We start from the raw sequence: 26,231 nt of genomic DNA, 5'->3' as shown, positions 1-26,231 counted from the left end.
AATCAAGGTATTAAAGCTCTATCATAATGAAAATATTATAAGAAATAATCAATAATAACCAATAAAAACACTCCAAATAACCTCCCATTGAAAACTCACATGTATGTAAGCCTTTACATTATATTTCGTGTCTTACATTGCTAAAACACACCTGTATTATTGTTGATATTGTGCCGACTTTTCGACCGTCTTTCCAGCCTCGCCGTGACGTCACGCGCCGTATCCCGAGCGCTCCCCTGAGCGCGTGGTCCTGGTCGCGAGCACATGGAAGTGAGGTCGAGATTTGTGTCTGTGAGACGCGCGACTGATCACCAGGAAAAAAAAGGGAATATAAAAGCGATAAAGGATCGAGACAAACTGTGGTCCCAGCGGTAAGAGCTCTTTATGTGTCCTCTATCGACTGCATTCATCATTTTAAAACTAATTCTGTAATTACACTGATTAACACACGGGATGATATAACAAAGTAAAAGCTCTTTATCTCTCAATGTGCCTGCTGTAAACTTGATATAAAGGAGTAATAGTGGCTGTGGGGTTGTGAAGGAGTTTGCAGAGGTTTAATGTGATGTGAAACTATTGTTCTCAGGACAAGTGTTATTTTCGTCTGGCTTCTCTATTGTCTGTCCAACTCCTATTAATACTGCTGGAGATGTTTATATGCATGATCTGTTCAAGCTATTGTTGATGCTTACTTCATGTTTTTTTTGTTTCTGTATACTTCCCAAGCCTTTATTCTCCATGGAGCACAAAGTCTAGAGCTGCTTCAAGCATTGTTTTATCTGTGCTGTCAGTGTGATAGTACAGTGATCATAACAAAAGATGATAAAAGGCATCAGTGATAGCATCAGGTACTGCTCAGGGCTCTCTTATGCGTAATTTATAAGCTATTTTATGTGCAGCTTGTTTGTGTGCAACAAAGGAGGATTTTTAAACTATATATTTTTTTTTATTCTGCTGACCTGTGAGTGCATATAAAAGCAGTTGGTGGTGGAGATATGAGGTAAAGCCACACTGAGACATGGGAGGACCACAAAAGATGGGATTAGTGTGGTGTCTTTGTGTGCACTTTGTGGGTGGGCAGGACGAGTGTATTGTGAGCAGGGAGAAAGTGTGCTGTAAGTGGCTGACCTGGGTTCAAGCCTCCATGACAACGTGCATTCACCCTGCTGAAGTTTTTGTCCAGGGAAATACTGGATCCCTGTGCGGAGATGATGTCATTTTGGCACAAATAAAGAATCTGATTATCACAAGACATCTACAGAGAGACACTTTAGATTAACACTGTGCTTGATTTGGGTGTAAAGTGAAACTTTTGTGTCTTGGTTGCAAATAACCACCGTTGTAAAACACATTTCTGTGGCTGTAGTCCACTGGTGTTTACCCCAGTTTTTACCCCGACATGTCAGTGTCTTTCCACCTGCAAAGCCCCTACAGAAGTCATACCTACTGGGACTGTTTTTGCAAAATGACCCACAGTATTTCAGCAGCTTGCATAGATGATCTATTGTCAACTGCTCCTGTTAATATTTCATCATTACATGAATTAAGTTCAGCAATTCAAGTCCAAACTGGCTCAGTGTCAAGTATAAGAACTACTTTACTGTACCTGAAACTGAGGCTTAAACGAGCCCCATTTTGGCTTCTAGTGCACTGTACGATGTAACCAAGTACATCTAATCTGGTACATATTTGAGGTACTTTTATTATGCTTAAACATTTTCTTTTCATGCCACTTTCTGCCTCTACCCTACTTCATCAGGGTGTCTACAGGTCCTTAAAACATCTTAAAATGTCTTAAAAATTCTTAATACAAGGCCTTAAAAGATCTTAAATTGTCTTAAGTTCAGATATGATGGGTCTTGAATATTTTCAGTCACATAACCACGAAAATTTCTCCGGCCTGACAGACCCAGTGACTGTTTACAATACAATCATTGGACAGACCGAAGATTTGCAATAATAAATAGCATTTATGACAGAGATGAGATTTTGTTTTCTTTTTACATTAAGCACATTAAACTTAAACTCAACTTAGTTGTTGTCATTTTCCTTTACTGTTCATTTTGAGCTGACAACAGTGTGTTTACTTGGAAAGAGTATGTAGAAATGCGTGTCACACACACACATGTATATATAATTAGGGATGTCACGATTATAGATTTTCTTGGTACGATTATTGTCAGAGAAATAATCATGGTTTTACAATTATCACTATTATTATGCATTAATTAACACTATACACTATACACTATAAATGTGTAAAAAACATGAACACTCCTTATAGATCTTTAAGTTTCATTTATTGCCATGCCAACATAACAAAAATAATATAGCAACATAGAAAAGTAACTAAAAAGTACAAGATTTAATGACAATAATCCCATTGGAATTAAACAAAAACTATCTCTGTGTTAAACATCCACAGCAGGATTTCCCTTTTGGGAAAAGGTTTCAAAAGCTACATATATTTCTTTACAGACTTTCTGTAAACTATATTACAAAAATGTTTCTGAACATTTCTTTTGGACCTGAGAAAAGAATTTTTAAACAGGAAAAAAAACATCTAGCTAGCTTTTGACTTATAGATGCCCTTTGAAACATAAATAATCCATACTTCATCACTCGGAGACGCCTATTCACCTGTACCGCTTGTGTAACTTTGTTTTCATTCCGTGAGAGTTGGGCTGATCTGCCTACTGTATATGGTTCCGTCCCGGCATAATCTTTGGAGAGTGGCGGTGTTGAGAAATCTTTATGAATAATTAACCGTGGCGTTTAAATTCACGGTTAATAGTGAAATCAAGTAATCTTGACATCCCTATATATAATATGTATTTCCATTGCAGGTTTGGTCTTAAATTTCATATAAGTTGGTATTTAAAAAGGTCTTAAATAGTCTTAAATTTAGCTTTGTTATATCTGTAGACACCCTTTTTACTTCATTTATCTGGCAGCCTTAGCTACTTTACAAGTTACAATTTTTGCTAACAAAACATATAAAGATCTTCTAAAATATGAAGTTTTGTTATGAATTAAACTGCCCATCAGTATATACAAGTACAGCTACAGCAATTAGTTGATTAATTAACTAGTCTAACATTTCTGTTTGTCAGCTTGAGGTTGTTCTTTTTTAGACTTTTCTGTCTTGAGTATTTTTACTTTTGATACTTCAAAGGTATACTATGCAGGATTGTCAGTCACTGTTTGTGAACATGCTCAGCAGGGAAAGTGAGAGTAAAAGCCAACCCTAGATTCAGCTATGTTTGTGTTTTTTGATGCCGTGTCTCTGCTGCTCATAGTCTGGTACCTGGTTGCTACCTTTTTATAAAGCCCCGACCTTACCTGAGTGCTTGGGGGTACACGCCCATAAACTTTATTATGAGTATTTTACTGTGTGGTATTAGTAGTTTTACTTAAGTAAAGGATCTACTTCCTCCACCACTGCATTGTCTTAGTGTTACATTCGAGTCACAAAGTGTCTGTTTCTTTTAAAGATAAATAAGGAGCGATACAAACCCAGACAGTGTTTTAACACCACTTCAAATGATTGTTTTCATGATCATTAATCTGATGATGACTTTGACTAATCATTTGGTCAGCAAAATGTCAGAAAGTAGTTAAAAGAATCATCACTATGACAGATATCTCGTTTTTGTCTGACCAACAGTCCAAAACACAAAGATATTCAAGTTAAAGTGATGTGAAACTGAGAAAAGAAGCAAATCTTCACACTGAAGAAGCTGGAAACAGCAAATATTTGTCATTTTTGCTTCATTAAGGATGATTATTGGGCTCTAAATATACTTATTTCACGTTAAAAACAACCATACAACATTTCAGTGTGAAATCATTGCAGTTAACAGTGACTTTGGCTGTTTAGGAGAGAGATTGTTGAATGTAGTTGAGTCACATCCAAATTTGTTGCTGTTCCTCGAGTGAGAAAGGGAATTTTTACTTTCTGCATTGCTGTGATTGCATCAGCTTTCGACCTTGTACTCCTCACTACAGAGGCTTTGCAGTAAATGTTGTGTACATTGTATCTTAGAGATCTGTGTGTTTTCCAGTCAAACTCACAGCGAGCCAAACTTCACTGCCTCACCACAACGGCTGCACACATACTTTTCAGATACTTTAGAGGCCCAGGAATACATGGAGGTCTGCTGTTATGTAATGTTTTCCAGAGCTGGAATAGATTAAAGAGGTTCATACTCCTGAAGTCAGAACTGTAGCCACTCGCCAGCTAGACTTTTCTCTCTGGCTGCGTCTCATTTTACACCATCATTATTATCACATGACATCACTTTCTTCTTTGGGAATACGCTGCCTCATTTGCATGCTCTGTTTCTGTCTCTGAACTGTCAGTTGGTTTTTATTGGCGGTGATGACCTGTGTTTGGCTGCCAGCGTCTCGCCTGCACAGTGTTTTCATTCTACCACGTGAGAGTATCTAGGAATATGCTGCTGAGGAATGTGACACGTGTGCTCTTAAATGCAATGCCACCACATACTTAATGTGGAACTAAAGTTTGAATTCTCATTTTTATGTGTCAGGAAAATATAAACTACGTTGATACTGCAGCTATTTTTCCATTTTCCAAATCGTTTTTGGACATATGTGTGGAATTAGCATGTAGCCTCAAACCTGTGGCTGGGCATTTCCCATGGCAACAGTTGACTGACATTTGTCACGTAGTGTTGCTAGGAGACACAGCATCAAGTTCCGTGGTTCCCTAGCGACTGCAGAAGCCCCGTTTAGGTTACTTTAAGAAAGTTAGGAAATTGGAGGCTAGCAAGCTAGGCTAACTTCTAGCTTCTGCTCAGAAAGTGGAAGCTAGTTAGCCTAGCTTGCTAACATTAGCATTATTAGCTAAATATTACTTTTCCTTTGCTATTTCAAAACCTGCTGAGCCAATGACAGCCAGCATGATCTGAGGTTTAGCTGGATAGCATCAGCTGTCCTGGAAATTGCAGTACCACTATTTGGCCACTATGAAAATTGGCTTCAAAGCCTGGCGCACTTCTTGGGGGCCTGGGTCCAGGTCATATCCCCAGGAACGGAGTTGGGTTTTGAAGCCAGTTTGACATAGTGGCTAAACCAGGCCCCCAGGAAGTGCGTCTCACTTTGAATCCAATTTTCATGGTGGCTAAACGGTGAAATTACAACCTCCAACTCCATCATGTGATGCAGTTGGGCCCAAAAAGACTTTTTCCTATACACTTACATCAGGAAAGAGACGTCTGCAAATCAGTGCACTAATTTATTTTTTTTTAGCGTCACAACCCCCGCAAAGTGACTCATTTCACTATCAAGATTTAATCACTTGACTGGTGGAAGTCTCTGGTGTACTTGCTCTAGAGACTTCTGGGCCCTATGATGCAGAAGCAGTGCTAATAATCTGAGTAATTTTATATGCGGCAGTTGAAGGTTTTTGGCTTCATGCGCCACTGAGCAGCTTTAACAGGAATAACTGGGCCCAGCCTCCTACACTGTATCCAGTCTTCTCTTTACATCTGTAGGATAAACTGTGGAATTACAACTTCTGGGTTCGTCACGTGATGCCATTGGGCCCAAAAAGACCTTTTCATCACAGACTTACATTATGGCATCTGTAAATCAGTGGATCCTAAATGTTGTAAAATTCACTAATAGCCGAATCATAGCCAAAGTTATATTACGGCATTCATTATAGCAAACCTGAGACCAAGCGGTTTGCAGGCGGGGTTAAAGGAATATTAGTGTGCTTTCACAATGGGCCCATGGATGCAGGAGATCTGGGCAATTTATACCCAGAAATGAAACTTTTTTGCTTCATGTTCCACTGAGCAACTTTCATAGGAATGACCAGGGCCCTGCCTCTAACACTGTATCCAGTTCTCTTTATACATCCATGTTACAGTTTTTTTCTGACAGAAAATGGCCAGCTAACTGCCTTGAACTGGAATTTGTAATAACTGTTTTGACAAAGTAAATAGGCTAAACAGGTCAAAACAACATTACACCTTCCTGATTCTAAGCAAAAACGAAGTCTAATTTTAGTTTGACCTTAAAAGGGCTCATTCCATATCTTCCTTATTTTGTTTAGTAAAGGGTATAAATCATGACATTTTTGCCTTGTACAGATTCGTCATCTTTTTCCTAACGTCACTGTTGCTTGCAAACAGTTCTTGAGCTCACTATCTGACTTATATTTTTTTCTCAGATTTAGATAAGTAAGGCTTTCGTACTGTATGGAGTCTCAGAAAGAGACCATTTGGAGCAGCAGTGTGGGGCGCTCACAGCCATGTCTGGCTGTTATGTAACAGTATTGGTCCCTCTGGTGGATGATGTCATTGGCTAACCTCATATGCTTTTTAAATGCACAATTTGATAAAGAAAACCAAGATATGAGAAAAATGTATACATTTCAAACTCCAGTTTAAAAAACTCTCATTTAAAACTTTTTTGGCTTGATGTTTCTTCCAGATTAGCAGCATACTGTAACACCAATACACATTACCTTCCCTTTCAATGGTGGTGTTTTCACTTTTAGCCATTTCTCTGAGAAAGTCTCTCTGACAAGCCTTAAAAAAAAAAAAAATCACATATCTTTTTTTCCATCATGCAGCACTGATGGAAAAAGCTGCTGAATGGCCGGTCAGCCCTTTTTTCTATTTGCATGCAGGGGGTGTCAGTGCATAGCAGAGTGCATTGTCATGTGCTATATTGTACCGCCGATCCTCATCAAAGCAGGACGCTACAGCTGGATTAGAGTTAATTCTCCCACAGGAGTTCCCCGTCAGCGTGGTGTGTGCAGACCTCCACACAGGAGGCCAAAAGGAGGGAAGAGTTTTGATGACACGTCCTGGTGGAGGAGCGGAACGCTGCAGCATACAGCAGGCTAGATACAGTTGTATATTGAAGGAAGTTCAAATTATCTTTGGTATTTAGCCGTACCTGACTTCATTCCCATTTTTAATTCATGTCACATGACAAATTGGATTATATGTATATTAAGCAAAATTCTGTGGTATGTGTGAAATTTGATGTTCCTGTTAGATTTGTGCTTAATAATAATAATGTTCATCTAGGTGTTCAACTGTAAGAAAATCTTTTGGTTTTAGACTATTGGAAGCAATTGGACGATGCCACCTTCTGCTCTGGGAAATTTTGAATGGGATTTTCCACTATTCTCCGTCTCTGTGACATTTTATACACCAAATAATAAATAGTAAGAATAATCATAAGCTGCAGCCCTTCACACTGCTATCAAAGAACAAGCCATTTAACTCCTATGTTAATACATTCCTTGAGATGCACTGGCTTGGCATCACAGTTTGGCTTGATGGCTCTGGCTGCAAACAGGTGACTTGTTTCTTAAAATTACTGTGAATACAAAGTTTCCATTTTGGGTCTAAACATGAGTGTCTGTGTCTTATGTTTACAGTTTCTACAGAGTAGTAGTGTTGAGTTTAAAGAGAGACAGCAGGAGTAGAAGAGAGGAATTACCCTCCATAGAAAGGCTATCCAAGGTCTCACCCATCAGTGTTCAATCACATTAATATCATCCAGAAAAAGAAATGACACACCCAGTGTTTCAGTCAGTCACACTGATGTCCTGCCTTGAGTCACTCAATATGAGTGAATGAAAGTGATTTCATGTGACCTTCTGTATGCATCCGGACAGAACTCAATGTTCCCAGAGTTTCAAAAACTGAATATAAAATTGTACTTACTTGATATCATCAAAGTCACTTTTTCTATTATAAATATTCATGTTGGATCTATAAAAGTTAATACAATAGTTGAGGGACTGCTCATACTGTTCCTTTAGCCACACTAGTCATGAGTCAGTCCACCACTTTGGTCCTAATGTCTATAAACCAGACCCTCCAGGATTTTGCGGACTGTTTTTGGGATCGTTGAGGCTCGAAATGCTTGCGTTCACAGCAGGTTTTCTAAAAAAAATTGCAATGCATGTTTATAAGCATTTATTATAATTAAATTCAAGTAGAAATTGCCAAAATAGTTATGATGCTGTCTCAGATTTGGAGCCGATAATGAGTATTCATTGTTTCCCACAGAATTAGAATCTGTGTGATGGTGATGGTGGGAGGCAGTAACAGCTGATCGGCAATGACGAACTGTTGCTGAGATTGACGTAGAGCTAAGCTCTCTGCCTGGTTACGCAAGCTAACATAGCAGCAGCATCTATCATCCAACACTGAGCTATTAAACAGTCCCAACAATCTCACACCGACACAGAAATGGCTCAACTCTGTTGTTAAACCCATTAATAACCATTGGGTTAGCTGTCACATTAGCCATGTGACGCTAACAGTTAGCCCTGTTACTGTGTGTGTGTGTGTGTGTGTGTGTGTGTGTGACTGCCCCAGACACAGAACTCACACTCTTGCAGCAGCATAGAGAGAGAACGGACAAGGAGGGGCTGAGCAATCAGTACACTGCATGCAGCTCTACAATCAAATGATATTTTACCCATTTTAAAAACTTAAATTTGCCATAAAGTTGTGGTGAGAAATTTGCAAGGTTGTGCAGGCTGCAAAGGGACTGGCTGAATTTCGTTTATTGTTGTGATCCCAACATTCTGGGGGACTGATAACCAAATGTCTGCAAATCCCTGCATAATCTGTGGGCAACAGAAGAATATTTTGGTATAGGAAGTGTTGTGTTTTCTGATTGTAGTGAGTTTGTAGTCCCAGTAGCACCCAATCAGGTTTGGGTGGCAGGTAAAGGTCTGTGTAGAGAGGCAGAACGCATCGACTGAAATGGAACCCAGTGGCCATAGTCTGACAATGATTTAGCTTTTCATTAACTTTGTTTTAAAAAAAGGTTATTTGTCTGCATAAATATGAAGACATCTGTTTAAAGAGATTACCCGAATGACCGGCACACAGAGGAAGAAGTCTGTGCCCAAATACCCGCTGACTGCACCAGATCTCCTGACATATTGGCCGTTGTCCTCAGAGGCTTATTTTCGTCAGACCAATAAGGGGTTCAGAGATTGCTTTGGTCCATGCTGAAATATATCAACAATTACTGATTGCCATTTGAGGAAACTGATGGTGCCCAGTAGGGGTGGGAGAAATTTCCGATTCTTAGATGCATCGCGATTCAGACGTGGACGAATCTGAATCGATTCACAAACGTCCAAATTTCGATCATTTAAATCTGTTAATTAGAGTGATACAGAAGGTTCTTCTAAATAATGCGGAACTAAGAAGCGCGTTATGTGTCATCTCCGGGACACTTTGGGATGCGCACCTGGAGCGGACATGCCGACACGCGCACAGAGGAAAACAAACATGGCTGACCGCTACCCACCTCGACGTGAGAGCTGAACAGCTTCTTCTAATTTAAAAGCAGACACATGGAAATACTTCGGCTTCTACAACGTTGACGGCGGAAGCAAACTGGACAAGAGCCACGTTATATGTAAGCTGTGTCGTGCTAAAATAAAATACTTTGGCAACACAACAAACATGACAAGCCATGTAACTCGATTCCACCTGACGGAGGAGTCAGGGAGACGGCAGGCTGTTGTTGCTGCGGCTACTAGTGGCGCTACCGACCAGAGAACAATCGAGGAAGCAATTAGAAAGCTGCCACCCTCATCGGAAAAGGCAAAGCGAATTACGAAGGCCATCGCAGCATTTATTGCCAAGGATTTGTGTCCTTCTTCCGTCGTGGAAAATCAGGGATTTCGAGCACTGCTGCATACATTGGAGCCCAGATACACCATCCCATCCCGACGCTATCTCACTGACACGGCCATCCCGACACTCTACCATCAAACCAAAACAGAAGTCATGGTCTCACTGTTGAAGGCAGGTAGGAACGCAGTTACATATGATGCGTGGACGTCTGTCGCCACCGAATCATTTGTTACTCTAACTGCACATTTTATCTTGTGATTTAAGATACCTGTTGTTACCTTTGGTTCCGTACAACGAAGTTGTAACTTTCCAGTTTGCACGCATTTCCATTTATATGTTTAATAAAATATAATGGAAATGAATTCAAATGTTTCTTATTACAAATGTACTGTTTTTAAAAATTGCAAGTGTTGAATGCTTATTCAGTGAGACAAAAAGAAATGTGTGTTGTGAAAAAGTGCATCAATATACATAAATTAAAGATGCATCAATAATCGTTTTATAATCGAATCGTAGCCCCTGAATCGTAATCGTTATCGAATCGTGAGGTGCCCAAAGATTCCCACCCCTAGTGCCCAGAGAGCACAGATCACTCCTAAAGAGTTTGATGATCCCCTGAATTTTCCTCTGGCACCACCAGAAGATTGACATTTGTTGTTCCGATGAGTTCAACGTTTCCACAACTATTAGATGGGTTCACATTTAGTACCATGTCCCCCACGGGATTAACTGCATTAACTTTGAGGATAACAATCTAAATTACAATTTGTCCAATACTACAGTTAACGACTAAATAATTGTCAAACTAATGACATTCAGCCTCAGCTGTATGCTGTGTTAAATGCTGTGGAGGCATGCCCACATGTTAACATATGATGGTGGTAATCATTATACCTGCTGAACATCAGCATGTTAGCGTGGTCATTGTGGGCAGTTTATCATGCTGATGTTAGCGTTTAGCTCAAAGCACCACTGTGCCTCAAAGCTACTTTTCTTTTAAAGCAGAAAAGAGCTGCGTCTCCCTCATTTGGGGCAGGAGTAAACCTCAGGCTTAAGCATGTCATGGAAAAGAAAAACTTGTTTCCATCAACAAACACTGCCGTCCACCTCTCAGACACGTGAAACGTTCCTCACAGAACCAGAACTACAACAAGCACCAGGGTCTCTAGTAAAACTTGTTGGGTTTTATTGTTTTTTGTGGTTGAAATAAACTTGTTCGCATCTGTTTTTACTAAGAGAGTGCAGTCTAGCGTGCATGTCTTTTTAAATATTATTGTCAAATAAAAATACCTTTCTGCGCTGTGGAAGAATTAGTTAGTTCACAATAATTAGTCTGCATCATGTGTGTGTGTCTTTAAAAGCTTTTAATTCCTTTTAGCTTTAGTACTCCACTCCACGTATAGTTCATGGGTGGAATATTAGACAATGGGCCCCTGGGCAAAGATATGCAAAGAGCCCCAAAACCTTTCCAATATAGGAATATATTTGTTTCTTTTTGTAATGATTTGGGTCTCACTGAGATCATTTTGTGTCTTTTTTGGTTGCTTTGTGTCACTTTGTGGTTATTTTGTGTTTCCTTGTGGTTGTTTTGTGTCTTTAGTCATTGGGTCTCTTTGGGGTCATTTTGTGACTTATGAAGGTCATTTTGTGTCTCTTTTTGGTTGTTTTGTGTCGCTTTGGAGTTATTTTTTGTCTCCTTGTGGTTGTTTTGTGTTTGTTTTTTTGGTCATTTGGGTCTCTTTGGGTCATTTTTTGTCTTACTGAGGTAATTCTGTGTCAATTTGAAAGTATTTTTGGTCTTTTTTGGTCGTTTTGTGGTTACTTTGTGTCTCTTTGTGGTTGTTTTCCCTGTTTATGTAGGTATTCTGTGTGTCTTTGCAGTTCCTTTGCATCTCTTTATGATGAGCCTATGTATGGTACGCCCATTCCGTAATCAATCCATGGTCCATAAGAGTTAGTTCATCTTTAACTTCTTTAAATTCCATGTGAATTCCCCCAGTTTCCATTCAAGTCACTTCAAAGATAGAGAGATATGAATGACCCCATATATTCTGTTCCACTGACTTTTGTCACACTTACATTATGTGCAACACTCTAACCCATGGCGCCGCTTTTTATGGCTGTTCTATTACATCAAATGGAAAATTGTACATACCATGTGTTTTATCCGTGTAATTCACTGATCGGATTTAATGGATTTCATCGCATGACATCTTTCTCTTCCTGGTTCCTCTGCTCACTTCAAGTAGCCCGACACAGTTTATGCCACCAAGTGACACACTGCTATAAACACACAGGAGGTCGATGTTAACCATCAGTCATAAGGGAGAGAGGAAACTCGATCCTCAGCTGCTGTCAGACAGTCGGCCTGCGCAGCTCAGCAGGTAGATGTTTGGTCGCTCACACCAAACATTCAGACAGCAGCGTGGAGGTCAACATCAAGGAGGAGGCAAACTCTGCCCCACTTCCCAGGTTCTCCGGGTGAGATGAGTCACACTCGGCAAACAGTGTGTTTGATTTTGCTGTCAGTTTACCTCAGCCGTGGAGAGAGAGGGGAGAACAGACACAAACTGTTTGAGTGACCTACATACTGTGTTTATGTGTCCTGCTGCTGTGCTAGTGGAAGGACATTGAGTTTGAAAGGAAACATGCCCACACATTTAATAATCATTGTTGAGCTGACAGGGCAGAGGAGGAGACAGATAGACACCTTTTGTTTGCCCACAGTGGTGAAAGGTAAAGCCCACATGTGTTGCGATGATAATGATGCATGCCAAGTCTGTGCAAAGACAATGAATAATCTAACATGTTACCAGAATTACTACATAAACCCTTTTCACACATGGAATCTGTAACGTTGGTAGCCAACAAAGGTTCTGTAATGGCTCTGTCCCAGTGGTTTCTAAGTGAAGATTAATCTGACAGGTCATGAAATGGTTACCAGGGCAGAAAATAAGAAAAAAAAAAATACATTTCTTGACACAAAGTAGCATACATTTTCTGTTTCTGTACAGTAATCTCTGCTTGTTTGTGGAATATTGTATAGTTTTACCTCTTAAGGCCTCTAAACGCAACCCAATTACCAGAGAAAATGTTGGCATTTTACACTACTGTTAGTATGTAGTGGATACATTGAATCTTTATGACTCAGCAGCGCTGTGGTTAACATGTGGTTAGGTTTAAGTGCAAAAACCAGTAGGAAAAGATCATGTTTGGGCTTAAAATACCCGGTTTAAAGGGGGACAATCCCAGCAGGAAAAGCAGCGATGTTTCAGTAAAAAAAACAACTGCCTTTTGTGCCTGAAAAGCTGCTGGAAAATGACTGACGGGGCACTACAAAATCCCCATGTTTTGTGTGGAAAAAGCTGATGGAAAAACAGTGACAAGTTGCTATGAAACACTCACCTTTTGTGCCGAGATTGCCGTTGGAAACACACTGACGCGCCGATATAAAACACCCATGTTTGGTGCTTAAAACGCTGCTGGAAATGCAGCAGTGACTCCCTAAAAAACAAGTGCTGTTGTTATTTGTTGGTCTTGAACTGTGGTCTGCAGCTTGCCAAGGTGTCATGCCATCTATAATCCCCTCCAAATGACATAGTCCGCTCATATATTGTGTCACTTTGAAAATGTTTATATGCTACATATGAAACGCACAGAGGTAATGTATTCATAGTTTGCAGAAACGTACAATGCCAGCATTTTCTTCTTTTCGACTGGGCTGCTAAACAATATTTAAACTAAACTGTCTGAGCTACTCACAACTGGAAGACATAGACATTAGTTATGTGAAAGGATGACAAACAAAAATAGTTTGAAACCCCTTCAGTGTTGTGGATATAGCAGTACGTATGTTGTATTTGGAACTTGATGTGGTCGAGGTAGTGATGGCACTATACAGGAAACAGCAGTGAATTAGAAAAATAATGATATGAAGGAAGAAGAATGTCCTCTTTATTATTCTCAAGGGCTGAATTAGTGATGGATTTGAGAAATGTATTTTTCCGTTGAAAGACTGCGAACCTCTGTGGCTTAATTTATGACCATCATAAGGCATAAATGATGCTTGAGTCCTGCTTCTCACAAGTCTAACTAACGCAGAGATCCCCTAATAAATTAGTTCATGATGACATCAATGTCATAATTTATTGCCTCAATCTAGACTCTGAGTTACTGTCCACATTTCGCAATAATTTCAGCATTTGAAATAGGTCTGGTGTTGATGTTCATTGACGGCTGTTTCCCTGGTTTTCATGTCAGGATTTATAGATGACTTCTCAGAGCTATCACGGGGCAATCCTTACATGCTTTCTCTTGATTGTGAGATAGGAATCTGGTCTTCACATCTTAGAATATTTTACCAGGAATGTGCACTTCCATGTAACAATGTGATTGGCGTATTTCCAGATTTTGCTGCATTGCAAAAGATGAGCCAGGTTCAATGTGTCTGCCAGATTATCCTTTTTCTTTTTACCTAAACCTTTGAATCTGCAGACCTGACATGAATGTGGAGGCTGCGTATGTTGATGCGGTGCAGTTGTAACAACCAAGTCAATCAGAGCTTTGTACAGTAGGCGGTATTAGGAATAAGGACTTTATCTTCATGTGCCAGAGCCCAAAAAAGGCGACAGATAAATCACTATGAAAAACAGCAACAAAGACATCAGTGCAGCTGTACAGGTTGTTGTGAGTCATTTGGAGAGTTAACAACTCTTAAATATGCACATTTTTGTATCAATATGAAAAATATTAACAGCAACATGCTTGCAACTTTTGCAGTGAGACAGATATTTCACTTGCTGCTGATTTTCAGGGCAAAACAACATGAGAGACTAATGAATGGAGTCAAACAAAGTGGTGATTCAGTCTCATTATCAGTTATTAGAATAAACAATTCTGCTGCCTGTTTTCCTACAAACCCAACAGTGTCCAAGCACAGTGAAAATGCTGTTTGTCTGTTGTTGTTGTGATTCCCTTGTTGTGTGGAGCTGCAACTAATGGTTATTTTAATTGCTAATTAATATGTAGATTATTTTCTCGATCCATTGATTAGTATAAAATGAGTTGACGTCCTCTAATGTCTTGTTTTGTCCACACAACTCAAAGATATTCAGTTTACTGTCATAGAGTAGTAAAACAATTCAGAAAATACAGACATTTAATAAGCTGGTACCAGAGAAGTTTGTTTCCTTAAAAATGACTCATACCAATTACTTGATTTTCAAATTACTGGGCAATTAATTTAATAATCATTAATCGTTGAATTGTCTCAGCTCTGTTGTTTATGTAAAGCATTTTTCAGATAGAGCTGCAACTAAAGATTATTTTTATTATTGATTAATCTGCCGGTTATTTTTATGATTAATCCGTTAATTCTTTTGGTGTGTAAAATGCCAAAAACTGTGAAAAATGCTCATCACAGCGTCCCTGAGTCCTAGGCAATGTCTTCAAATTGCTTCTCTTGTCCAACCAACAGTCCAGAACTGAGAGGTTATCATACATTTACTACAGAGTACATTGTTAATCAGGTCTGTACCTGACTGAATTATGTCACTTGAATCAGATCTCGTCGTTTAACAGGAACATTCAACTGTCCATTTCTTTTTTTCTATATAGTGTTTGAGTGGGGTCAGCAGGACATTCAGTGTGACAGTGACAGTCACGTAATGTAGTAAATAAGCTAACTTCACTAATGGTGGATTGCAGGGGCGTCGGTGGCTTAGTGGTAGAGCAGGCGCCCCATGTACAAGGCTGTTGCCGCAGCGGCCCGGGTTGGACTCCAGCCTGTGGCCCTTTGCTGCATGTCACACCCTCTCTCTCTCTCTCTCCCTGTCATGCTTGTCTGTCCTATCAAATGAAGGCTAAAAATGCCCCAAAAATATCTAAAAAAACAAAAACCAAAAAAAAAATGGTGGATTGCAACTGTGCAAAAACATTTTTTGCCGACGCTAGATATCAAACAAGCCAGAGACTATATCGTATTAAGATGCTGTAAGCTGTAAATTCAACACTTCTAAACAGAAGGTAGGAGGTAACTGTTATCTTGGAGGTTGAGCAGGTCTCTCCTCCTCTTGGCCGTTGTATTGTGTCTGCAGCTGTCTGTACTAAAGAGCAGTGCGAGAATGAAGTGCGCTCACTCTGCAGCACAACCTGGAGACCAAAACATCTCCAGACAATGTGTCAACATAAACCAGTTCATATGATATCCTACAATTTAGTGCCCCATGATTGACATTAGGTCCTTAATGGACAGTTACATGATTCTGAAACGTCTCCAGGGAAAAGTCCCGGGGGAAGGTCTGCGTTTTTGTGACCCATCCGCCACCACAACCTGCCTCCTTACAAGACTGCTCGGGAGTGTTTCCCTGATCACCACATTTAAGAAGCTAGACCCAGTAAGTGTTTGACATTTTTACCTGAAAAAAAATGATTATAAACGATACAGTAGTTTGCAATTACATATCTTTCAATCGACTAATCAAGCAGATCAGCTAATCGTTGCAGCTCTGTTTGCTGCATATTCAACCAGTTGGCATGAAGCAGAAAGTTTGTTTTATTTCCCTCTTTCACCACACGCTGCATAGGAGAAAAACTGAAGGCAAACACATTTTTATAGACTCATCCAACATGAGGAGAATGTCTGGCACAACTTAAAGCTCATTTATAGAATTCTGTGTTTTATTAAATCAGTTTTATTATCTTAACTCATAAGAACTCAAATTGCGTAGCTGCAGCCTTTTACATTAATGTAACAAATCAGCATTCAAATCAGACTTGAGCTGTGCCACGGAAACATTACTTTGTCAGATTGCCATCTCACTTTTGTTTATTGAGCTATATTTGCACTGTTTTTGGTGTGAATACCAGTTCTTATTTTACCTATAATTACAGGCTAGTCATTCATATTTATTACAAAGAGAAGCAGACAGCACAACACAGGATCACATGTTACCAGCGGAGTTCACAGTGCAGTTTAATGACCATTAAAGCACCGTTAATGAATCATTAATAGTGTCTTGTCAGTGCCAACTCTCTCCATCACTCGTCAGGGGTTGGAGGTCAGGCTGCTGTCTGTCTGGCAGAATTCATCAGACTGATTAAAAGTCCCTGCGAAAAGGTTAATGTAGCTTCAACTCTGTTATTCACCAAATAAGGAACTGTTAAAGTGCAGAGGTAAGATCCTCAGGTTGCAGGTCGTTCTGTCTTCAGGTGGAAGTGGTGACTTTCTCACCTTTCCTCTGTCTTCTCCTGTTGTTGTGTTACTCAAAGCAGGCTGGTGGTGAGAAAGTGTGAAAGCCGCCGGCCTCCAAGACAAACCACCAGCAGGCTACGACTGCGTCTGTTGTACGGTTTGTTTAGGTGTCAATGGACATCCTCTGACACCTGGTCCCCGCTGAATACAGCCTGGTTCTTGTTTGGATAGCCTTGGGTTGCCACTCAGCTATCTGTCAGGATGAATAGGGACAGGCGGTAAGCAGTTTGAGGGAACCTCAGTGAGTCTGCAGGGAAGACACATTAAGATATAGAGGTTTGTATTTACAGTGACATTTAAAGGTTTTGTATATTGCCCCCGAACAAATCGACTCCATTTTGGATCATTTGAATGTATATTCACTTCACACTTCACAGAGCTCAGCCTTCATTCTTTCCCCACTCGGATCTGATGGGGAGCCTTGAACACACTGATCCCGCTCCCTTTTGATGTGCTGACTGTCTGTCCCCGGGGTGGTTTTGATTGCCTCTTTACTCCCCTCCTATGTAAGTCAATAGGAGCCAGCTTGCCATCTGTGGGAATTGATACCTCTGCTGAATCATACTATTAAAGTGCTCCTCCATCTTCCTTTCCACTGTCTCTGCCCGCACCCTCCCCCCCTCCCTCTCTTTCTGAGGGGACATGTGTTATCTTACTGCTATGCAGAAGACACGTCTGCCAGTTGGGGCTAAGGCCGTGTTCAGACTGAAAATAGACCACTGCATTACAAAAAGGTGCCAAAGCTGGTGAGAAGATGAAATACGAACGTCATAGTCCATTTTTAATTACGCACACATGCGCTGTAATGCTTAGGAGATGCTCCATTCCACAAAGGTTAGAGTGTTATAAGACAGGATTGTACAACTCTGGAAAGTTATCACAAGGTAATACTTATATCCTCCAGTCCATATACATCCATATATCTTAAAGGCCACATACCTCAACCATGTGCTATGTTGCAAAGGTATTTGTACTCTACCTGTACTATTGGGCTGGAACAATTAGTCGGTTAATAGGTCAGTCAGTCTACGGAAAATAATCAAATTAATTTTGATATCAAATTGTTGTTTCAGACATTTTCAAACAAAAATGTCAAATATCTCAGGTTCCAGCATCTCAAATGTGAGGATTTGCTGCTGCTCCTCATCACATATAATAATTATGTTTTGGTTTTGGACAAATTTAAGACATTTGGAGACATTACCTGGGGCTGTGGGAAATTATACTGACATGTTTTACAGTCTTTAGTCATTTATAGACAAATTAATCAAGACAGCCAGCCCTAAAGTGCTGTATCTCTAATTTATTTTAGTTGCTTGTTTGGCCACTTTTGCCTTAAAGTAGTGACCTTATTGGCTTGTGACCAAGCAGCGACCCCCAGGACTGAAAAATGAAGCCAACATGTGAGTGTGATTGCAGTTCTTTGAACAGCCGCTTGAGGCTGGCTCCAGATGCCAGTCAATCCCATAGACCTCCATGTTGAAATGTCCAACCTTACAGCAGAAATTAACATGTTTACAGCCTGGTACACAAATCACTTTTGGTCTCAATAGCTAATTTCTCCCTCAATGACAACTGTACTGGAGATCGCATTTTATATAACTCACCTGTTTACATTTTATTAAAGCTTTAAGTTAGACATAATTAAGAATTGGTAGCTTAAGGGTCCTCAGCCTTCAGTCAGATCCACCCCTCACTCCTCCACAGCGCCAGCCTCTCGTCCAAATATGGTCACTTCTGGCTCCAAAAAACCAAGATGGTGACAACCGACATGCCGAATTCGAGCCTTCAAAAGAGGAGTCCACAAACCAATGGGTGACGTGATGGCAGCCACATCCATTATTTTTACAGTCTGTGCTTGTGACCCATTTAAAATGAAACAGTGTTACAAACTCTCATCACTGGTTGCGACTATATAGATCAGAGGAAAAAACTGATACAGTATAGTATTGCGAAATTTTGCAGGGCAAAATGTCTAAAATTACGATTAATTTGCACAGTGACTTAAGTATTATGATAATGTCATATTGTGGGGCCTCTGGTGATTCCTATCTCTACTTGCAACCCTCAATCAACTTAATTCTTGGACAATATATAGCAAAATATGGGTAAGAAAGTTAGAGGAAAGTCTAAAAAAATGAACATGCCTTTATCTAGCAGAATTGTGTTTTTTTTTTATGGCTCGTCTCTTCTTAATGATCTTGTGACCCCTCAGATTTAACAGGCTCTTGTAGGGGTCAGGAAGGTTTGTATTGAAATCTAAAAATCATGGTGAAATCATATCAGTAAAGTAATTTGCAGTGAAATATGACTTATTTTTAACTAAAATTAAGTCAGTGTTGAATAATTCTTACAGTCAAACTCAAATCTAAGTTAAGGGTGAGCTGTTTTAAAAAGTCAGCTAGAGCTGAAGTTGTTTGGTCACTTGCTCCTAAACCAGCCCCTTAAACAAATGTTTATTTATTGGTGGGATTAATGGCAGCTCGTAAATTATTCCCTGCTCCTCCTGTGTCACTTTTTTAAAGTTATTCTTGGAGGACAGTTGTGAAAACATTGATAGTGACAACAGGGGAACAGAAGCTGCAGCCAGCTGACACCTCCAGCCTCTAATGGAGATACAGTGTGGGGAGGAGGAGGAGAGTTTGTGCCACTGCTGACTTGTCACTGCGAGCCCAGCAGGCTCATCCTGCTCCTGATTAATGGAGCTGTCTGCTGGGCCTCGCAGGGGAAGAGCAGGACTGGTTCCCATTCACCGAAGCCCCCGTTTATTTGCCCACAACAGATGGGCCCCCTGAGGCCCCTGGCTCGTTTGCACCTTATGCGCTCAGCATCCTTCATCTTAATCAGTGAACAGGTTCCTGAGCAGGAGCCACCTGACCTACAGGTGACCTCTGTGACTCGTCCACCTTCACAAAGTTACTCAGAAAAACAACGGCTCATTACTCCGGTACTGTCAGGTTTATTTCTTCATTTTTTTGTTTTTTTGTTTTTTTGTCGTCGCCCTGCAGGAGGACGACACACTGGCAGAATGACAGATCTAATGCTGCTATCCTACAGAATCTTACTGTGGTGTGATGTTACTCAGGTATTCAGATGTTGGTCGCATGTTTGTTTGTGAAGACTTATATTTATGCTGCTATTGTTTCTATTCCACTAGTCTGCATCATTATAAGCCCACTTCATGTCCACTTTAAAGGGCAGCATATTTTGGGACTGTGTGTCACCTAAACTATTGAGGTGTAAGTGTTAAAAAGATAAATTGATTAATTGATTAATTAGTTGGCTGAAAGAAACTTAATCCAAAATAATTAAGTAATTTAGTAGGCAGTAATTACAAACGTTTCTCAAATGTGAAGTTTTATCTTTTCTGCTTTTTAAATTGCAAATTTATTAACTTTTGGTGTTGGGCAGTTGATGTGTTTGAAAAGGTCACTTTTTTGCTATTTCCCATAACAAAAAGTTAAATTTATTGGATTGCTGCTGGTAATGTGACTGATCCACTTAACATACAGTTTCACCAGGGTCACTTCAATTTAATGTTGTCTTTATTGGTTTATTCAATCAATCACTAACCCCTTTTACACTGCCAGATTTTCGGCGAATGTTGGGCCGTTTTGCCGGCAAGCTGCGAGCGTTTAGACACACAGAGCCGGATTGGCAAGTTGATCCAAGATGCCCAATTTTCCGCCTCGTAGTGTAGTCATATTGGCAGAACCTTTTTGGTTTAAAAAGAATGAGGCGCCCTTCCGCCATGGGAGGGGCTGTTGATGACGAGTGACGGGGACGGTGAAGGGCGGGCCAACTTATGAGAGAATGGCCGAAGGACTGACCAGCCGTGGCCTCCCTCGGAGTACGTCACTGTTTACGTCACACGCTGAGCTACATGTTTTGTTACTTGCTCACGCACCCCATTGCTCCGAAAAAGGTGCATTCTGTATAAACAAAAGTAGGTAGGCGGCATTTCGCTGCACTCCCCGATTTTGCTTTTACACTGCCAATGCTGAAAGAAGACTGATTGGGCTTTCCTGCAAATTTGCACAATTCCTATTTAAAATGGGCTACTGTAACTCAGTTTTTAGCATCACAGTGATCCCTAGCCTGATGTCACCTTAGGTCCTGTTTACACCTGATTACACGAGTCCTGGGTGATCAGATCACACATGGACAGCTCTAAGTGCAGATGCGTCCTCAATGTGTTTTGAGATCTGATCAATCACACCACATACGGAGATGATCTGGGCTGCATATGGCCACATTTTTTTCAGCACTGCGTACACTAATGTGTTCATCAAGGGACCACATATTCAGCTGATGTCCTCATTAATCCAGCAGTTGCTGCCGTTACACAGGTTAGACGCAGTGCTGAAGGACAGTCTCCAGAGCTGCTCTCCTCCTCATCGTCTGCCTAGTTAGCATGACCTAACGCAACAGCAGCTGTTAAATGCTCCAAAGAGACTCACACCGACACAGGAACGGCCTGACTCTGTCGTTAAATCTGTTAATAACTTTTAGTTAATATTAGCCTTGTGATGCTAACAGTTGTCCTGTCACTGTGTGTGTGCGGTCAGGTGGACTCTAACCAATTGTCTCAAGCTTGGAGCTCACACTCCTGCAGCAGTAGTAGCCTACCTCATAAAATGAGGTATGTATTTATTGGCATATAGAGCAGGGACGTGAGATCAGATCACAAGTGGTCATTTGAGACACGTGGAGAGGCATTATAATGCCAGGTGTGAACAGACAGACTTTGAGCTGTCCTTTTGTGATTGGATCACCCAAGACACATGATAATACCACCTATAAACAGGCTCTTAAATAAAGACACAGAAATGCATACGGCTGTTTAATTGGTATAGGCTGAAGATACCTTAAAATAAGGTTATTAGGATTGGTGTTGGAAGAGAAAAAGATGGATCGGTCTACTCTTATGATAAACAACTCAGAATTTTTTTAATTGTCTCAGTTTTCTCAGTTGATCAGTAATTGTTACATCTTTGTCTGGAAATAGTGAATAAAATGTCCTTAAAAAATTCCCAAAGCTGAAGGTGAGGTTTTCAAATTGCTTGTTTTATCCAGCCAACGGTGCAAAACCTCAAAACATGTGGTTAAATATCACAGAAAACTAAGAAAGCCAGTAGATATTCACATCTGAGAAACTGAAATCAGAAAGTATTAGACTTTTTGGTTTGAAAAAAAAAAGACTGAAATGATAAATTAATGAGAGAAACAGTTTCATTTCTGCTACTCTGTAAACCTTCCAGCCTTCCCCACCATGTGTAGATATAATATATTTAATTGACACTTCTCCCGAGGATTAAGATTTAGGAGTGTCTCAGACAGTAACAGCTTAAGGTCAATAAATTCTGAGTTGGATATGAGTAGCATGTAGAACACTGTTAAAGTAGAAGTAAAACAGCCAATTAAACGTTTTCTGGTTTCAGTGTTTTTGTGCCAGAATGCTTTTTTTCATCTTGTCTGAATAACATTATGCACTTGTACTTGTAAATCAAATCATCGGCTTCTGCCAAATGAGACAACTGCAGCACCAGACTGAAAAAAAAGCTCCGTCCCAGAAGCGTCTGTGCTCCGCCATGTCTCCTGAGCCTTTCATTCACACAGCAGATTGTCTTTGTTTGTCTCAGATTCATGATGAATTCTACATCTTGGACCGAGGAGACAGTTTTGAAACTCCCTGTTAATTGTTACGAATCTACGTCTCCTTTTGTTTTAACCCTCGGATTTTTTTTTTTTTTTTTTTTTTTTGGGAGAATTGAACATATCTTATCCTCCGCTCTCCTCAGTGGTGACATTGGACATTGTTTCCGACTTCCTGCTGATGGCTGTTGTTTCTTTTCACTATCAGGGAGAAGCAGGACAGGACTTTTTCAGTTGCTGCTGATTCACCACAGATTAGATTGCTGTCCCCAGGCATGAGATTACTTGGTTCCGCTCTGTAACATAACATGAAGTATTTATAGTTACGGCTATAATGCATGCCATTATATGTGGCTGTTCTGAGCTCTGAATATAAAGGAAAGGCTCTTTTATGTCTTAGAAGTGGTCCTTACATTGATTCAAGGCTGTGTCCAAAGCATTTGTGACAGATTTAGCCGATCACATTTACTAATAGCTTCCTTCCCCTGATTATTTTCCCTGGGAGTTTAACTCAGGCACTTTTTTCTACTTAGTGGGGAGTAAAACAGATGCTTCATTTGTGAGAATTAGCTCAGTCTCTAAATGTAAACTGATTAAGGATTAGGAGTAGAGTGGAGTCAGTCCTCACAGCTCTTTCTCTTTATTGCTCACTTCATTCTTTTAATCCTGTCTCCCTTTTTCCTGCAGCACATTTCTCTTAAATATCACCAAAAAATCTCTTTGCACCCCATGTTGGCTCAGCGAGGCTTTATACTGGCTGGAAAAATGTCACAGGGGCAGTTTTGGTTGCACTACCATGGAAGGAAGTGGTTTAAAGCTTAAAATCCAACAGATTTTCACACCTCTGACACCATTTGGCATCCACTAAATACAGGTGAAAAGGTTAATTGTTGTTTCTATGCCTAGCACTTTGTTCTGGCACAGCACATGGGCAGTTTGCAGTGATAACAGTGGCAACTTTACCACTCAGAATTTCTGAGTAATTTCTGTAAAAAGTTGGCCAGCTGCATGCTTGGTAGTACAAAAGAGGCTTTCTCATTTTTAGCCAGCAACTGTCGAATGAATCAGATTCATTAGCTGTAGAAAGCTAACTTATTAAGATGACTTTACCACCCTGAGTTGGTTGAACTCTTTGTTTCTTTTTTAAAACAAAAGGTCTTAAACAGACCCTTGATGGCGAGGGTTTTCAAAAACAAGGAATCTGCTGTGGTGTTTTGGTGCATAAATAAGAGGAAATAATAAGATAAAAAGCATGTACTGCAAAAGTCAAGGAACATAATTGACAAAAATGACAAAAAAAATTTTATTAAGAGATGTAATATGAACAATATATCTTTTTTAAAATGAAAGACACATGCAGTTTTTGCAGGAACGTGCAAAATACCGACCAATAATGTGCACAAGTTCACAGTAAGAAGTATAAAGAATATGTATAGACTTAGGTTAAAGGAATACCTCACCCCCACCATGACCATTTGTTTATCAGTTATTCATGCCATGATACGTTAGATTTGTGAAGAAAAACTTGACTTCTCGCATACCTCCACAATGAATGAAGAATCCAAAACCTGAGAAAATTCTTGATGAATTGAAGTCATAGGGGTCCACTTTTAACAACAACAAAACTTTATCAAAACATCTGTTTACAAACTCTCACACAACCACAGCAGTGTAATACAAGTCTCATTTATCCAGTCATATGCTCTGTACTTCCCAAGCACACAGACCTTCTGGATAGGGAACTTAACAGGAAGTGAAATTACCTATGCTCCCCTCAAAGCCAGACTCCATTGACAAAAACAGTGGTTTACCTGAACACAGGAGCTGCTGGTCTACCGCTGCCTCGATCAGTTAGTTAGTTTTTATTTGTTGTGTGACTTTGGTGTTTTTAAAGTGTTGATTCAGATTCAGCAAAGTCACGTAATAACACAAACAAACTGCCCATTGAAGTGGTGGTAAATTAGCAGCTACTGTGTTTAGCAAGATTAAATTGCTGTTTTTGTCAGTGAAGTCTGGCTGTGCAGAGAGCATAGATACGTTTCATTTTCTGTTCAGTTCCCTATCAAAGAGGCTGTCAGTTGGGAAGTACTGGATAACTGAGACTTGAATTATACTGCACAAGTTGTGTGAGTCTGTAAACAGATATTTTAGTTTAGTTTTGCTGTTGTTAAATGTGGACCCATGTGACTTCAATTAATCAAGGATTTTCTCTGTTTCTCTGTTCTTTTTTTCATGTAATTTGTAATCCAACAAATTATTAAATGCTCCTCGGCCAGCAGACCTTACACTTTCACTCATGTTTCTGGTATTTGGACAGCTAAAAAAAAAGAAATACAGTTCCGACATGCAGAAAAACCCAACATTTGGCAGAGTTGCTGTTGCTAAGTAATGACTGGACAATCACTGCTAAGGTGAGGGAGAGCCAATTAAGAAAAAAAAAAGAGTAAAAGTGAGTACATGCCTTTGTACACCACCTTCTTTTGTGATCATGAATGGTACGCTCACAGCTGATCAGATGGCTCTTTGTCCGTAATACCCTCACATGGTATTCTATCCTACCTCCATTTAATCTCTTTGGGCCTGAGCCAACTCTAAATGCACAGATCGCCTCTTTTCACAGAGACAGCAGTGTCAGCACGGCTGTGCTTCTCCGCTGAGCCCCCTCGTGCAGACCCCTGGGTCCCTGCCTCCCATGCCCTGAAAAGGAGGTTGGACCTGTGGGACCGGCGCTGCGAAGTGGCCTGGTACTCATCAGCCGCTGGAGGTGTTTTGTCTAAAGCTTTTTTCATTCATTTACTCTGCTGTGTGAGTGTGCCTGTAACATTAAACAAGCAAGGGCCGATGTGTAAATATTTAGCCTTCCATGTTTGAGCGAGTTCAAAGGCGGCGGCAGAAATGAATGGGGGGGACATGCTCCAACTTCTGCAACCCAGATAAAAGAAACTGAATTAAATGTCCATAAAGAAACTTCACAGCTAAACCTACAGTTTCATTGTGAAAGGGCAGCAATTAATCACAAAGCCGTCTTTTATGTAGGACACCAAAGCTTCCAGTTTGTCCCTCGAGTTTCCCACCATCAGTTGTTGATTAATGTGCCTCAGATTTAAACTCCACTGTCCTGTAAAGCTAGGTTAGCTATTGGTTATTCCTCAAGATGCCAGGCATGCTTGGGTGTGTACGAGAAAGAGTCACAAAGGTCTGGATGCAGGATGAAAACTCATGGCATGAGAAGTCATTTTAGGCACGAGCTTAATCGCTGTTACTGGAAAACACAGACTGGTGTCCACTGTCTAGACTGGTCAGAAAGGTCATGACCTCTTTTTAAAAGCGTGGGAGAGAAACAGTTCATGTGGTGGCATTACACTTCCTCACTTTGACTCCTTCATGAATTTAAAAATCCCACGTCAAACAATGATCACATGATTTTATCTTGGTATCCCTGATGAAGACTTCATAGTCTGAAAGTTAATTTGTCGTGTGTCACCTTGGTATCTTGAAGTACATGCCTTGACTGTTTCTGTTTCTTCCTCAGCGTGCAGAGCTTCAGCTGCTGCCCTCTGGGCACAAAAACGACATGAAATTCCTTGTGACATTTAGATAAATCAGATATATCTTTATTATCTACAGCATCAGATGGTTCACAGTGGGGTCGACCAGATGAGCTGACAGCA

General features: G+C 40.3%; 1 long non-coding RNA gene across 1 annotated transcript in view; it reads left to right on the top strand.

Annotated features, from left to right (window-relative positions):
* Positions 1-256: 256 nt before the first annotated feature.
* Positions 257-26,231, top strand: part of LOC144458940 (uncharacterized) — a 40,716-nt gene continuing 14,741 nt past the window's right edge. The window contains exon 1 of the long non-coding RNA XR_013488277.1: positions 257-371. This is a non-coding gene — a long non-coding RNA (uncharacterized LOC144458940). The remainder of the gene's footprint in view (positions 372-26,231) is intronic.

Source organism: Epinephelus lanceolatus, chromosome 20 (assembly GCF_041903045.1).
Source record: "Epinephelus lanceolatus isolate andai-2023 chromosome 20, ASM4190304v1, whole genome shotgun sequence".
Classification (NCBI taxonomy): Eukaryota; Metazoa; Chordata; class Actinopteri; order Perciformes; family Serranidae; genus Epinephelus; species Epinephelus lanceolatus.
This window is presented reverse-complemented; position numbering and strand designations above follow the sequence as displayed.